Source organism: Rattus norvegicus, chromosome 11 (genome assembly GCF_021556685.1).
Source record: "Rattus norvegicus strain SHRSP/BbbUtx chromosome 11, alternate assembly SHRSP_T2T, whole genome shotgun sequence".
Taxonomy (NCBI): Eukaryota; Metazoa; Chordata; class Mammalia; order Rodentia; family Muridae; genus Rattus; species Rattus norvegicus.
In genome coordinates, this window is record NC_141544.1 from 40,216,653 (window position 1) to 40,232,699 (window position 16,047).

General features: G+C 41.9%; 1 pseudogene; it reads left to right on the plus strand.

Annotated features, from left to right (window-relative positions):
* Positions 1-15,298: 15,298 nt before the first annotated feature.
* Positions 15,299-15,787, plus strand: Srsf3-ps7 (serine and arginine rich splicing factor 3, pseudogene 7; annotated as a pseudogene).
* Positions 15,788-16,047: the final 260 nt, after the last annotated feature.

Sequence of the window (16,047 nt, forward strand, 5' to 3'; positions counted from 1 at the left end):
CTATCAAAAATAATGACTTCATGAAATTCATAGGCAAATGGATAGAACTAGAAAATATCATCCTGAGTGAGGTAACTCGATCACAAAAACACACATGGTATGCACTCACTGATGAATGGGTATTAGCCCAAAAGCTCAAATTACCCAACATACATGCACAAACCACATGAAGCTAAAGAAAAGGGATGACCAAAGTGTGGATGCTTCAGTCCTCTTTAAGAGGGGGAACAAAAGTATTCATAGGAGGAGATATGGAGACAAAGTTTGGAGCAAAGACTGAAGGAATGGCCATTCAGATCCTGCCCTACCTGGGGATCCAGCCCATATACATACAGTCACCAAACCCAGACAATATTGCTGATGCCAAGAAGTGTATGTCGACAGGAGCCTGATTTAGCTGTGTCCTGAGAGGCTCTGCCAGAGCATGACAAATACAGAGGCGAATGCTAGTAGCAAACCATTGAACTGAAAACAAGGATTGAAGGAGCTGGATGGGCTTGCAACCCCATTAGAACAATGCCAACCAACCAAAGATTCCAGGGACTAAACCACTGCCCAAAGACTATGTATGAACTGACTCATGGCTCCAGCTGCATATGTAGCAAAGGAAGGCCTTTTTGGGCACCAGTGGGAGGCTGGACCTCACCAGTGTAAGGGAATGTCAGTCAGGGTGGGGAGGTGGGAAGGGATGGGTGGTTGGGTGGGATGAAAAAAGAAAAAAAAAGAAATAATAATTCTGTAACCAAGAATAAAGGGAAAAAAAAGGAATGGCTATATCCCATAGATAAAGGGATTAGGGCTCATGACGCATTGTCAAAATGAATGAAATTACAGAGCAATGTTCCTAATCTGAAAGTAGCTAATCTAAAAGTTGGCCTTTGATATGTTGACCTGCCATCCATATTTATCATTTTGTCTTAAATTTCCCTTCTCCGTGTCGCTTTACCATTTCAAAGTCTATGTACTGCAGATTCTCTGTATAATCAGCCATTAATGTTTTAGTTGCCCTCAGTAAGTGAATATGTGAAGAAACTGGGAACTCTCAAAGCTCTGGTAGTCATTCAAGAAAAAGCCAGCAAATAATAGAGTATAGAAAAGCCTCAAGTAAAACTAGATGGGTATTGTTGGGTACCCATGCTGTAAGAATGCACAAAGCCTTTTGTATTGCAAAGTCAAAATGTCATTTAAACTAAATAGCAGCTATCAACATTTTGGCTATGGGTGGGGGTGAGGAGAGGCAGCTCTAATCGTTTAGACCTATTCCATTCATGTGCTAAAAGTGTTTTTATGTGCCTTGCATGTGAAGGATTTTAAGTTTTTAAAATTTAAGTACAGTAAAAGAATCGTAACCAAAATATAATTCAAACATGAGAATATTTGTTCTGTCGTTTATCTTACAGGATTCCCTTTTAGTTAGGGAATATGAAAGAAACCAAGTAGGTGGTGTTGTGGCCTTTTACAGTCTCTGATAATCTCCTGCCCCCAGCCCCCACGGTGTGCCAGCAGGAACACAGCCCAGGACCTCACAGTTGCTAGGCAAGTGGCTCTTCCAGTAGACTAAATCTCCAACCCTTGGGTACTTTTATATTGATGGGCTAATACACCATTTCCAGGGCAACTTCAGGAGGACTGAGTTTATCCAGGGGTTTGGTTCCAGTGATCTAAAGACCATGATGGTGAACAACAAAAGCAAACAGCAGGCAGAGCTGCTGAAGCAGGAAGGTGGAGAGAGGCTCACATCTTGAAGTGCAAGCACAAAAATAAGGATGAACTCAGAATGGTACATGGCTTTGTAATCTCAGAACCCAGTCCCGGCCAGCAAGGTCACACGTCCCAAACCTACCCAACTATGCCAACTAGGAAACAAGCCTATGAACCTATGGGAGACATTCTCATTCAAACTGCCACACTGACTGAATACTCTGACTCTAGGTCCAGTTCTGGCAGTCATCCCGTGATGAAAAACAAGGGTGAGGAACGATTGAATATGTATTCGAGTTTAACTCTAAGAAGGGTTTTTCTACAGATTGCCAAATTTTTGAAGCCTTGTTCATCTCCACTTGGTATTTGGAACACCGATTGCTTTGGTTATTTTTGATATCTACATCTTCAGAGCTAGTTATTGATTTTACTAAAATTCCTCCTGGAGAGTCAAAAAGAACAGAGATAAACACAAACATTAGAATAGCTGAAAGGGGCACAGAAGAGCCCTTTTTATCCAATTATCCATTCCTCTTCATGGATCTCTCTTCCATGGCAGCATTCCAGTCTTTAGATTGGCCACGCTTTAAAGTCACTTTTCTGCTTGATCAGGGCCAATCTTCTGCTTGAGTGGGTTTAGAACAATGGGAGAAGTATCGCAGGCCTCACGTGGGAGAGAGGGTTTTTTTCTTCCCTTTTCATTTCCTTGGACCTTACAAATTTACCTAATGGCGTCAGCCCAAATTAAGCAGAAAATGAGGTAATATTATTTTAATCATTTGGCAATTGTATTCTGAGGCCCATATTAAAAAAATGAAGCACGGTTTAATCACAAATCACATAAAGTAATCGTTTGTTTTAAAATGCCGGATGTCTTGGCTCACACTCTAAAAAGATATTATGAGAGACTGAGTGCAGCAGGAACTTTATAGGTTTGCAGAATAAAATATGTGAGGAATTCCTCTAGTTTATTTCCCTAAAATGAACCACACCATAAAAGTGGTTCCAGTGCATTTTATATACATACGAATGTCCCTGAGCCCTCATAATTGCCGGGTTGTTAGACTGACTTTCCTGTGAAAGAGCCCAGGAATTCCAGCTGGAGCCTCTCCTGTCCCCAGTTGTTCCTGAAGGTTTGACTTAATTATCTAGCTGAGCTGCTGTAATTTGCATCCACAAAACTTGGTCCTGCCGGGATTCAGCCTAGCTGACTTTGGGGAAGCCAATTACAGTTTGGGCAAATTTTCTCAACTCTGCCATTACACCTGGCAGCCAACCCCAGGAAATAACATCCGCTCAGTTTCCATCACCCCCACCCCCTCCTGTGTTTGTGTACTGCCGGCTGACAACTGTAACATGTTTGTAGTACAGATAGTACCCTGAATTAGGGTTTAAGTCCGTTCAGTCTCTCTCATGTGGCTGGAATGTTGGCATGGCGTAGAAAACAAAAGTCAACTTAACAACAAAAAACTTAGTTCCTGCAAGAAAGATGACTATGAGGCCCGAGACACACACACACACACACACACACACACTATGCAAGGGTTGATGAGGCTGATTCCACTAAGTAATTGCTAAAAGGCTCTAGTGTGTCTAAGACTTGCAGCCTTTGTACATGAACAGGGTGGGTCTTGTTAAAACGCCAACTTGACAATTCTGTCTCCAAAGGCCTTGCTTCTCTGCAGTGACTTTTTCATCAGGGAAGCTCAGCAGTGCTCCTGAGCTCTTCTTTCTGAGGCCAAGATAACACTTAGCGAGCTTAATGGATCATTGTCTGAAGACCTGAAATGTAGACATTAGGCCCCCGGAGGGGGTGGTGGGGAGCTAAGTATCTGGATATCTCAGTAACTCTTTTAACTACTTCTGACTGGCTCTTCTCAAGTTTGCGTTAGTTCTATCTCCACTGAACCATTGTAGAAACCGAAACCTGAACAGCGCATGACAAGTGAGCTAGAAATGTGGAATCTCTACTTACTGTTGGGACATTCCCAAGAAGAAGAAGAAGGAGGAAGAGGAGGAGGAGGAGGAGGAGGAGGAGGAGGAGGAGGAGGTATTGGGGGCTCTTCTATTACCCCATCTAAGTCAGGCTTAGCTGGGGCACAGATCAATTTAAAACATGCCACAGGAGCTTAGTGCCCTGCAATCTCAGTGCTAAGACTACTCTAAATTGATTGAAAATAATAACGCATCTATTAAGTATCTCTCTTACGCAAGGCCCTCTACTAACCTAAACTGCCTGTCATGGGTAGTCTTGTCAACTTTAGAAGATTTAGAATCATGGAGGAAAAACACTCTTGGTGAGTCCGTGAGGGAGCTTCCAGAGAAGACCCACCGTAACTGTGGGTAGCACCATTCCACAGGTTGGGGCTCTGGGCTGAATGAAAAGAACACGAGGTAAGCAACAGTGTTCATCCCTCTCTGCTTCCTGACTGTGCGTGAGGTGAACCACCTGTCTCACGCTCCTCAGCCAAGCCTTCTCTACCATGCCGTAAGGAACTGTCCCCTCACACTGTGAGCCAAAATAATCCTGTCCTTCCTTAAGATAGCTTTCGTCAGGTGTTCTGTCACAGCAACAAGAAACAACTGGACTGGGGGTTGGGGATTTAGCTCAGCGGTAGAGCGCAAGGCCCTGGGTTCGGTCCCCAGCTCCGAAAAAAAAAAAAAGAAACAACTGGGCTGGAGAGACGGCTCAGTGGCTAAGGCCACCGGTTGCTCTTGCAGAGGACCCAAGTCTGATTGCCAGGACCAACATGGTGACTCATAAATCTCTCTAATGATGATACAGTCATACGGGACCCAATGCCCTCTTCTGACCTACACAGGCACCAGGTATGAATGTGGTACGCAGGGATACATGTGGGCAAAATATTCATACTCATAAAATCATAAAAATAAATCTAAAATCTATTAAAACAACTAATATACTAACGTTAGGCAAAATAAATAGCAGAGTCAAGCATTTCGAAAAGTGGTTGGATCTGCCCTTCAGTGAGCTTGTGTATTGAGTAGAGTCCTGAGTCTCACCCCAGATTAAGCAGATGGAAGGACGGCAGCTAGCTTCATTTCTTACAATTCTATTGATAATGCTCTCAGCTGGTCTTTTTGCTCTGGGAAGTAACAGTTTCAACTATTCTTGGGCTCAAGCCTGGCTTCACATTTGAACCATGCAGTAAATTTAAAACTTGGAGTGACCAGGCACCAAAGCAGACCCTTGAGAAGAAAAGACCTGACAAGCTTTGATTGGGTTAGGGTTTTTGTTAGTTGGTTGATTTTAAGAACCGCAAGGAACCCTAAGACACATCCAGGACTGAGAACAACAATCATTAGCTATAAATAAAGCAAACATTCAAGAAAGGAAGAGATGTGCAGTGGTCAGACTCTATATTTGCTGTCCTCTTATACCTTGAAGAAGACACTATGCTATCTTTGGAGAGGGCCTAACTATGGTTGTGTTATTACTAATAAAATCACACATTTATACATCACTCATCCAAAACATAGCCTATTTTATGGATATCTTTTAATCTCATTTATCATCAATTCATCCCCTGAAATGCAGTTTGAAGAAAATTTTATCACTACCCAAATCGTACAACAAACGGCATTTTTCCTGAGGCCACATGACAAGTTCATGATCAGAATCAAACTCCATTGAATCTCTTCTCAGAGCAAGAAAAGAATATTTGGACAGTCCTGGTTGAAATGCACACTCCTTGATGTCAAAAGTGATTCAATTTACCATTGACACCACTATAGCTCATAACTGCAGTATCCTTTGGGGTCTTTGGTAGCAAGGGAGAGACATGAAGGGCCAGCAATCCTACTTCCCAATGTCTCTGTAAGGCAGCAATGTTTAGCCCATTTATGAACATGCCCAACTAGGATTTTTCATCCACCCATTTGCTGGGATTTAAGACCAATGCTAAAAATGTGCCATGCTAAAAATGTCCTTATCAGAAATGGAAGCAGGGGTTGGGGATTTAGCTCAGTGGTAGAGCGCTTGCCTAGCAAGCGCAAGGCCCTGGGTTCGGTCCCCAGCTCCGGAAAAAAAAAAAAAAAGAAATGGAAGCAAACTCCATATTCTAAAGAGCTATATAGAAGGAGGTCAAGGCTGATGAGTTAACTGCCAAAATAAACAGTAAGCAAGACAACCACCATCAAAGTCAACAGAGCAGGCTTTAGGCTTCAAGGGGAGACTGAGAAGGTGAAATGTAGAGTCTAAGTTCATGGTTCTCTTAACTGTGTGGGCATCAGAACCACCCAGAAGACATATTAAACCACAGATCACTGCCCCTGACAACAGATTCTGATAGTAAGTCTGGAGAGGGGTTTGTGAATTTTTATTTCTAGCATAATCTCATCTACTAATGCTGTTGATCTCAGGATCAAACTTAGATCCTGGGCCAGGTATTAAGCATACTTGCCTTTGAGCATAAAGAAGCAAATTGCAGGTATTGTCAGCACCAGAGAGTTAGAAGCAAGCTATTAAATGAAGATGCAAGATGGGATCCAAATCCAGAACTCAAGGTCCATAGTATATCTTAACGAACACAGGACCCCAACTAGGAATAGCTATGATGGAGATAAGCAGAAAGAACTTTAATCAGAACAATTCATTGCTAAGACCTTCTTAGCAGGTAAGTAGGTAAGAGGTAAGAGGTAAGAGGTAGTAAGTCTTGGTCTAAGAAAGGAAGCAAAATTCCATATCTGAACAACCATCTAAGGTGGAGAGCTCCTGATTGGCAATTCTTCAAGATTCTCAGGCAGGAATAAAAGGACAGTGGCCAACCCTACTGATTTTCCCAAGACTTTCTTAATGGTGGCAGGCACTGAAAGTTAAAAGCCTGAGAAATTCAGTTCTAGGCCAACTATTCACCCCAAACATGGTCTCAGGAGACTGGAACTTGGTCCTGTGGCTCCACCATAAGAGAAGGACAGCCTGGGTAGAAAGAGGATCCAGTTAGAGAGAGAAGAGCCATTGCAACATATGGCCTTAGAGAAAAAGGAAAGGGGTGCCCAAAAATATGGTCTGTAGTGCTGAAAAGCATTTGCTTTAAATGGGCAAAACATGTTAAACAACTCCCCAGGCTTGCAGTTTTTCTAAACTCCCCAAAGTGGAAAAGTTCAGTACAAACAGAGCAACCCAGACACCCCGTAGATGGAAGTCTCCCTCACTGCCTTTTGACAATCATCACACACACTTAAGATCTCGTTAAGTGTAGCCTTAACAGGCCCTGTCACACACAGTCCAGCCAGGAGGGAAATAACATTTGTAAATATTAGCAGAATACCCTGTGGTCTTCTGGTGTCTCTGTAAAAAGTAACAATAAGCTATATAGACTGGACACATATTTCATAATGATTAAAACGTGCGTGTTTAAATGTAAGGAGCCTTCTCTTGGAATTTGGATCCTGCTAAGATGTTTAGTGCCATAAACTAGCTACATGCCAGAAGCATTTTAAGTTTCTTCCATAGACAAATATGAGTTACTCCCTACCAGAATGGAGTGCGTGCCAGTCATTACTGATAATGGCACATCCTACCAATTAAGGTAGCCATTCAAGGCGTCTTTTCCTAAAGCTATGTATATCGTATTGAAGTCTTCTGTTTTAGGACTCAGGTTTAAGTATCTATACGTTGGTGAACACTGATATTCAGTAAATGGGTATATAATTCAATTTTGGGAGGTAGGAAAGAATACAACATGATGTAATGACTGTGTCAACCGCAGATCCCTGGAGATTAAAAGTTAGAAAACAGAACAGTGTCACCTTTCAAATGGTGGTTGGCCACTGATCTCTCAGTGCCAAGAATGGTTACACTCATGTTCCAAGCTGCCTATATTCAATGTCACTTTCCCTATCTGGGAAGAAGACACGAAACTGAAGACACACTGCTCAGTTCAGACTCTTTTGTTAGTGTAATGTGTATACTAAAGTCTTTTACTCTTAGAACATCTTGTTTACAAGTGAGCAGACTTAATTTAGTAACAAACTGCTTAAAAGAACTTATTATGTACTGTTTTGGTTTTTAAGGACTATATATTTATACAGGACTCTTGTACTTTAAAACAACCATTTCCTATGGGTAAGGCTTTGGGGTTCCAGATTTTCTTCATAAATCAGCATAAGGGTGCAGACACTGAGCATGTTTCTCCGGAGTCATTGCCTTATTATCAGGGCTAGACTTCAGTATCCTTCCCTGGCAGAGACTCAAGATCTCACATTGTAGGACAAACACTCTGGAGTCTTACAAAGAAGCACAGTCTTGCTTCAGGATACTGTGACTGTGATGTGATCACAAGACAGGGCTGACAGAGGAAATGACAATCAGGGTTTGTCTTGTGTGTGCCCCTGTTACCTGGGCTCTTTCTTTCCTGTCCTCTCTGTTCTGTGTCTGACTCGCCAAGTATATCAGTTACCATTGATGTAAATAATTCGTAATGAAAGGAAAATTAATGGAGTGCATTCTTGGACACAAATTTTATGACAGTAATAAAATAAATGAATCACTAAGACGAGGACAGACTATTACAAAGAATTTATATTGTGATATAAATTGGGGGGACTGTTCTGAAATTAATATATTGAAGGAATTACAACTCTCCTAAAACATCGTGTTCCCATAGAAACCATTACCTTACCCAGTCTCGTGATATGCATAATAATACTAACACTCTGAATTCTTAGCTTTTCTCACTTGTCCATTATTAAAAGATGCAAGATGTAAGTGTTGAACTGCCTATAAGAGGCCATACAAATAATAATTATGCATTCGTTGAGCCACAGAATTAGGAAGTAGCTATGAATTGAGAGGCTGATCTTAATGAATTCCCATTAAGGTTCTGCTCCTATTTTCTGAATGACAACTACATGTGAGGTATTGAACTAAAAACATGTTTTACTCATGAAGGTACTTGCCATGCAGTAGGTAATGTACTGGCTACTTTGATATGTTTTCTCATCTGATCTTCATGACAACTTCATCAGTATACATTTAGATTTGACATACAGGAAATGGAGACCCAGGAAACTCAAGTAACTCATCCAAAGTTATATAATCAACCATGCCATTTTAGCTGTAGTCCCCTGGCTATATCTAACTTGTGTCATGTTCTGTCTTAAGTTCATGAGCTTAACTTAGCCCATGTCACACAGCCAAAGTCCACATCTTTTCAAGATGGGGAGTACTGTGGCCAAAGGCAACCAGTAATGCCTTGATAGCAGCAACCTAAACAGAAGGGTGTCATCTTACCCAGCTGGAGTACTTGCATATTTTCAATATATTTCAAAACAACTCTTAGACTCTATGACTGCTCTATTTACATTGCTGTCACTATAATAAAAGTCCATGATCAAACAACAACTTACAGAAGAAAGCCTTTATTTGGTTTACAATTCCATATTACATCATTTCAAGGAATCCAAGGCAGGAACTCAAGCAATTAGTCACACCACATTCAGTCAAGAGCAGAGAGAGCATAAATACATGGATGCTTGTTCCCTGCCTAGGGAATGTTGTTACCATAGGCTGGATCTTCCTGCATTAATTAACAATCAAGACAATCCTGCACAGACCTGCCCAGAGATCAACCTGATCTATATAAGCCCTCATTAAGACTCCTAAGTGACTCTAGGTTGTAACCAATTGATAGTTAAAATCAGCCAGTTAAAAGACCATGAGTGATTTACCAAGTACAGCCCAGAGCTTTAACTAGGAAGGAAATAAATTATTTCACAGATAAACAAGTATAAATCAAATTGTTCCTTCCTTGGATCTGCCATTTTGAAAGATTTCACTTAATAAGTTGTTTTTTTTTTCTCTACTTAATGTGTCTGGGTGTTTTAGTTGCATGTATGTCTGTGCACCACATACATACCTGGGGCCAAAGATGCCCAGGGTGGGTTTTAAGTCTCCTAAGACTGAAGTTACAGACAGTTGTGACCTATCATGTGGGAAAGGAACCCAGGTCTTGTAGACAAGCATCCAGTGCTATTAACCCAGGAGCCATCTTCACAGCCAACTTGGTAAGGTTTTTAACTTAATTTTATTTACTTTATGGGAAGTAGTCACTACATCTATGTGTAAGTAACAGCACATGTTCTGTAGCTAGACCTTTCAGTGTTCAGACATTGGCTCAACTGCTTCCAACAACAGAAATGTAAGTACCTTATCCCACTAAGTGTTCTAGCTTCATTTCTTTGACTGTGAAAAAAATACTCTGACAAGAAGCAACTTAGAGGAGAAGAGTGTTATTCCAGTCTATTACTGTGGAGAAGTGAAAACAGAAACTTGAGTTAGATTTCCAGGTCACACTTACAGTCAAAGGCAGAGAGAAATGAATATGTTTGTTGATTTGATTGCTAATGATCAGTTTGACTTCAGAATGCCTTGCATACGGAATTGTGCCACCCACTGTGGGCTGGGTCCTCTCCCATAAATTAACTTATTTAAGACAATTCCCTACAGACATGCCCACATGTTCCTACACACATACTAAAATACTGTGTACCATCCCACCTTAAGACTCTCATCCCAGGTGGTTCTAGATTGTGCAAAGCTGACTGTCACAATGGGCTTCATATTCTTTACCCATAACATAGACAGAAAGTGCTTAGGGTGGAAAATGGTGACATTCTAAATGTCAAATAAATATTTTATTTTTCAAAAAAGACGCAACAATATGAACGAATATTAATCCATAAGTCTCCTCAAATTTCCTTGTTGTCCTCCTAAGGTATGGCCTTTAGCATCTATGTATTAGACATCCCATGTATGCACAGATATGTACACACTTGTCACTTCATACACATATTAAGTATGAATGAGTGTTTCTCTTTCCACAAATACAAGCACACTTCACAATGTTCCCATGTTTAAATTTTTTTAGATAGTTCTATATTGACATGTATAGATCTGTCACAGTTCTCTATAAATAATTCATACTATTCTGTCCTGTAGATATATCATTAATTATTTAACTACTGCACAAAAGAGCTATGCTTGTCCCAGAGACATGCTTGGAGGGTTGGAGCTGGCATTGCTTCTTCATTGTTTGCTTGATAGCTCCATTCTCTTCTATCTAAAATGTAAGACACTGGTGCTATTTACATGGATTCTAAATAATTCCCTTGGATAACTTTTCTTGAGCCATCATAAATTAGGAGTATGAGTCTCTGTCTCGCGCCCAACGTCTCGCCAGCAAGAACGACGCGCGGACACCAGGATCCTTCTGCAGCAAAGCATTTATTACATCTTGAAGAGGAGAGAGCGAGCCCCAGAATGGCGCTGCTTATATACACCCTAATGTGGCGTGTCCACCCCTGATTGGTTGCTTACCCATGATCTCATAGGCACGCCCCGGAGTGGGCAAAGACCTGGCACGAAGGCACTCTTGCACATGCGCACACAGTTAACTTCCTGAAAGGAAGTCGGCTGGCGCGGCGAAGGCTGGCGCCATCTTGTAATGGCGGAGGCTATCCTGGCCTTCCATGTGGGGCGCAGTGGAAGCCAGCGCCATCTAGCGGTGGCGAATGTTATTGCGGCCCTCTACAAGTCTCCTCTCATTAATCATTTTACTGCAAAATACAGAACAATTCAGACTAGCTCTTCTGCTATTGACAAGTGACTGCACATATTGAGCTAACTTGGCATCGTCTCATAACAATTTCTAGCTCATGCTTTGATACACAGATGTGAGGATGGAGCTCTGCCATTTTTTTTCATTATCTTTGAAGAGCACTATGATTGTTAATCTCAGCTGTCAACTTGATGAGCTCTAGGACCACCTCAGAGATGAACCTCCATGCATGCCTGTGAAGGATGATTTTTATTAGGTGAACTGAGGTAGAAAGGGCCACCCCATTCTGAAATGGCAACATTCTCTAGGCTGAGAAACCTAGACTGAATTTAAAAAAGGAAATAAACTGAGCAGAAGCCTTTGTTCCTTACTTCTTGAATGTAGGCAGCATGCGACCAGTCCTCTCGTGTTCCTGTTGCCATAACCTCACTACCACAATGGACTGACTATACCCTGTAACTGTAAGCCAAAATAAATCCTTTCTCCATTAAGTTGCTTTTGCTGGGTTATTTTGTCCCAACAACAAGAAAGAGTGACGAAGTGAATCACTGAATTTCTATTATACTTCATCTGCATAATGAGCACGTCAACAATATCTTGATGCACAGGAAAGAGTTAACTCCACAGGTCTGAGCTACTCAAATCTAGCACATCCCCAAGTTGGGCTTGTTTTCATGGCCCATGGCTAGTTCCTGAACCATGAACTGCTAGAATGTTCTGAGAGCTGAGGGTGTTTTATACACCGAGACCCTTGAGCCAAACTATACTGGTTTGTCTGGACAGTTTGGCAAACAATGTGATTGATGGTAAACACCTGCTAGGAGTCTAGTGCTACGGTGGCTGTAGACAGTCTATGTGGAAGACCTTCAGGGAACAAACATGGACTTGTAGGCTCAGGTGAGCTTCCTGCAAACAATACTGTGTGTGTATGTTGTGTGTGTGCATTGTCTCAACTCATTTCTAGGGGACTAAGTACACAGTATGTGATTTCACGGAAAGAAGGCTTCAACACTGGAGTTTGTGTCATTTAGACAGGTGCCTTTTCTTTCCATGATTTTGTGTTCTCCTGAACATGGATTTGTATTCTCCTTTTACTATACTGATCTAAATCTGAATTGTTCCTGGTCGTGTAAGCCTTTGTAGGGAATCTCTGAGTCTCGTGGTGGCCTGACACCCCATTTCAAAGGGTGGCTGAAGATCAAATGACAATATTGAGGAAAACAACTGTTTGATGACACTCCCTAAAACAAGCAAAGACTTTGGTCAGGACCTTGGTGCTGGATAGAGGAAGCATGGTTACAGGGTTTGGCATAGGAGGAGACGAGGCTTACTCTGAACAACAAATGAACAAGTGTAAATTAATGGCCGAGATACAGAATGATGATGCATAATGGGATCAGGGTGAGGGAGAGTCTATCTGAACTGCCCTAACAGGATCCTGGTTGAAGACAAACTAGGTTGATTGGCATCACTGGTGAGATGGTGGAGGATGAGGACCAAAGTCAGCTATGAAGGGAGGGTGATTAGACATAAAAGAGTTTTAATATAAGAGTTTTGTTAAATCGACTTTGCAATATTGTTGGCTAAAACTGGATTTTATAAATGCTAGGTGGACCTAGAAATTTCAGAAGCCTTACTGATTTTTGGCCAAGCTAAGAATTTCTGTTGGTGTGCAAGGCAGTCAACACAATCTGTGAGCCAAGAGTTATTAATATCACAGTTGGCATTAACCTGCATGGCATTGGTACTGACCTGACTGGGGTGATGGGAAATGAAGGAAGGGCAGGCACACATACAGAGAAGCTGGGGTTGGCTGGGCTGTGCACTCTGGTGAAGATGGTCCGGCAAGCTGGAAACTCAGCATGCTTATTATACATAGCTGAACAAAATGGTGGGCTATCCAATCTAGATAAGATGTCTCTGTAGGGAAGCAATCTCAGGCAATCAAAGGAGGAAACTGTGTTTGATACTTTCTGCACATATTGTCAATATCCTTACTAAGGGGAAGGTCTTGGCATTCCTATGAGCCTGACCTAGAGAAAACCTAATTATTCCCATGAGTCTGAAGCTTTGGGGACCTTGCCATGGCTATGCCCCACATCGTGAATGCTCATTTATACACTCACTCCCCATAATAATTGTGTATGACTTATAAACATTAAATAATTTTATGTAGTATATAGGTTATTTACAGTATCAGTAAGTGGTTGAGACAATTCTTCCTTTCTTATTCTTCCTTAAACATTCATTCATCTCTCTTGTCCTTTTGTAGATTTAGCCACACTTCCACTGAACGCATGAGCTAAAATCATATCTTTGGTAAAGTCTCCTATTGTGATTACAGATTCTCTCTCTCTCTCTCTCTCTCTCTCTCTCTCTGTGTGTGTGTGTGTGTGTGTGTGCGTGCGTGCACGCGCATGTGCGCACGCATGTATGTTTTAGTCTCTCTCTCTCTCTCTCTCTCTCTCTCTCTCTCTCTCATTACCGTTTATGTCATAGATTTTGAACCTATGATCATAGACAGCAGTGGGAGTGTTGAAATAACAATATTCACCATTAATCAACATGAGAGTGTGTGCCTCCTGTCTCGCCTTCCTGATGCCTTAAGAGATATAACATGATAGCATCTGAAAAGTATTTGCCATGATCTACCCGCTCACCAGAATGTTCCCATTCTAGATGAGTCTTGATTGGACAAGACCAGTGCTGTGATAGTCTCTTGCCATTTTGCAGATGACTGACTTCAAAGAGTCATATGACCCAGTCGTTATGAATGATGAGACACAGGTAAAATGTCCCCATAGACAACAGGGAAGGTTCCCCCTCTGATTTTATGCAGAGTTACTTTTCTTGCTGCTGTGACAAAATCCTCCATAGAAGCAACTCAACGTAGGAAGGGTTTAGGAGCGAGTAAGATGGCTTGGGGTTTATCTCTTCCAGGATACCTGAGCTTGGTTCTCAGCACTCATGTTTGGTGGCTCACTACCTCCCATAACTCCAGCTCCAGGGGGATTTAATGCCTCTGGCCTGAATCCCTGAATGCATGAACTCACTTGAATGTCCACATGCAGACAAACACATGCACCTAATTTAAAAGTAAATAAAATGTTTAAAGGAAGGATTTATTCTGACTCATAGCTTGAGAATATAGTACATCATGTTGGGAAAGACAAGACAGTAGGGGTGTGAAGCACTGATCATATGACACTTTCGCCAGCAACTGGTACCTCTTAAACCTCCCCAAACAACAACCATGGGCCAGGTGTGCAAACCCCTGAGCCCAGGGCAACATTTCTCATTCAAACTACCACAAAAACCTATAGTTATCGATCCCTTTTGCCACCTTGAGGGGGAGACTATGAATAAAGGACCCTCACCAAACCCAACAATCCCAGGAACATGATCTCAAACTTTCAGTTCCCAAAAGAGGGAACTAAATCCCTGTCATTTATGCCTCCCACGCATAATTGATGTTTCCTTGAAACAGCAACCTGAATTGGCTAAGATACCTACTAAAGCTACATAAAGAAAAGACTTGTGGTTAAGAACACCAACATACAGAGTGTACTTTGAGTCCAGAAGACTTATGCAACGTAAAGCAACACATCACAGTAACGAGCCAACTCACTGTGAAACCAAATTATACTAAATTTGGCCTTCTATTATCATAGATTCAAAATCTATGACACAATGGTAATATGAGAGAGAGAGACAGACAGACAGAGACAGAGACAGAGACAGGGTGTGGGGGGAGTGGGGGAGGGGTGGAATCCACAATCATAAGGGGAAACCTTACCAAACCTCTTTCTGTATCTAGTGAAATAAATAGGAAAGGAGAACAAGCAGTAGGGGCAGAAAGGCTTGAACATGAGCATGGTCTTCGAAAGACCAAGACCAGCCATTTCATGGATGCCACAGTACCGAGAGCATCTGTGGGAGCAGAGTCAGAGGGAAGAAAGTGGGCCTGTCCAAGCGTTAGAATTTGAGCTTCTACCTTTTGAATCCAGGATCTTGAAATGCATTGTAACTCCTGTCCCTCAGACTGTAAGGTTTATGTAGGTAATCTTAGAAACAATGGGAACAAGACTGAATTAGAACCGACTTTTGGCTATTATGGACCACTCCAAAGTATGTGGGTGGCTAGAAACCCTCCTGGTTTTGCTTTCATCGAATCTGAGGATCCCCGAGATGCTGCTGATGCTGTCTGAGAGCTAGCTGGAAGAACACCATGTGGCTGCCTTGTAAGAGTGGAACTGTCCAATGGTGAAAAGAGAAGTCGGAATCATGGCCGCCTCCCTCTTGAGGTCGTCCTTGAGATGATTACTGCTGGAGGAGTCTTCCACCTTGGCACAGATCCCCAAGAAGAAGCTTTTCTCAAAGCCGGAGCAGGTCACATTCTAGATATAGGAGAAGAGAAAGGTCTCTGTCTTGTGAGAGAAATCACAAGCCTCCTCAGATCCTTATGTATGTCTCGTAGCCGATCTAGGTCAAAGGCAAGGAAATAGAAGACCAGTTTGCAAAAGTGGTGTAGAGGAAATAATGTCATTTGACAGGAGTATGTACAGGAAATTAAAGTTTTGTTTGAGACGTCATAAGCTTGGTGCATTTTTCAAATGTTTTAGCTGTTCAAATTTGTTTTGTCTCTTGGAACAGTGACACACAAAACGATGTCATTCTCTATGGTTTCAAATGGATCATATGAGGCGTGTGATATCAAGAACTGTTGGGGTTGGGGATTTAGCTCAGTGGTAGAGCGCTTGCCTAG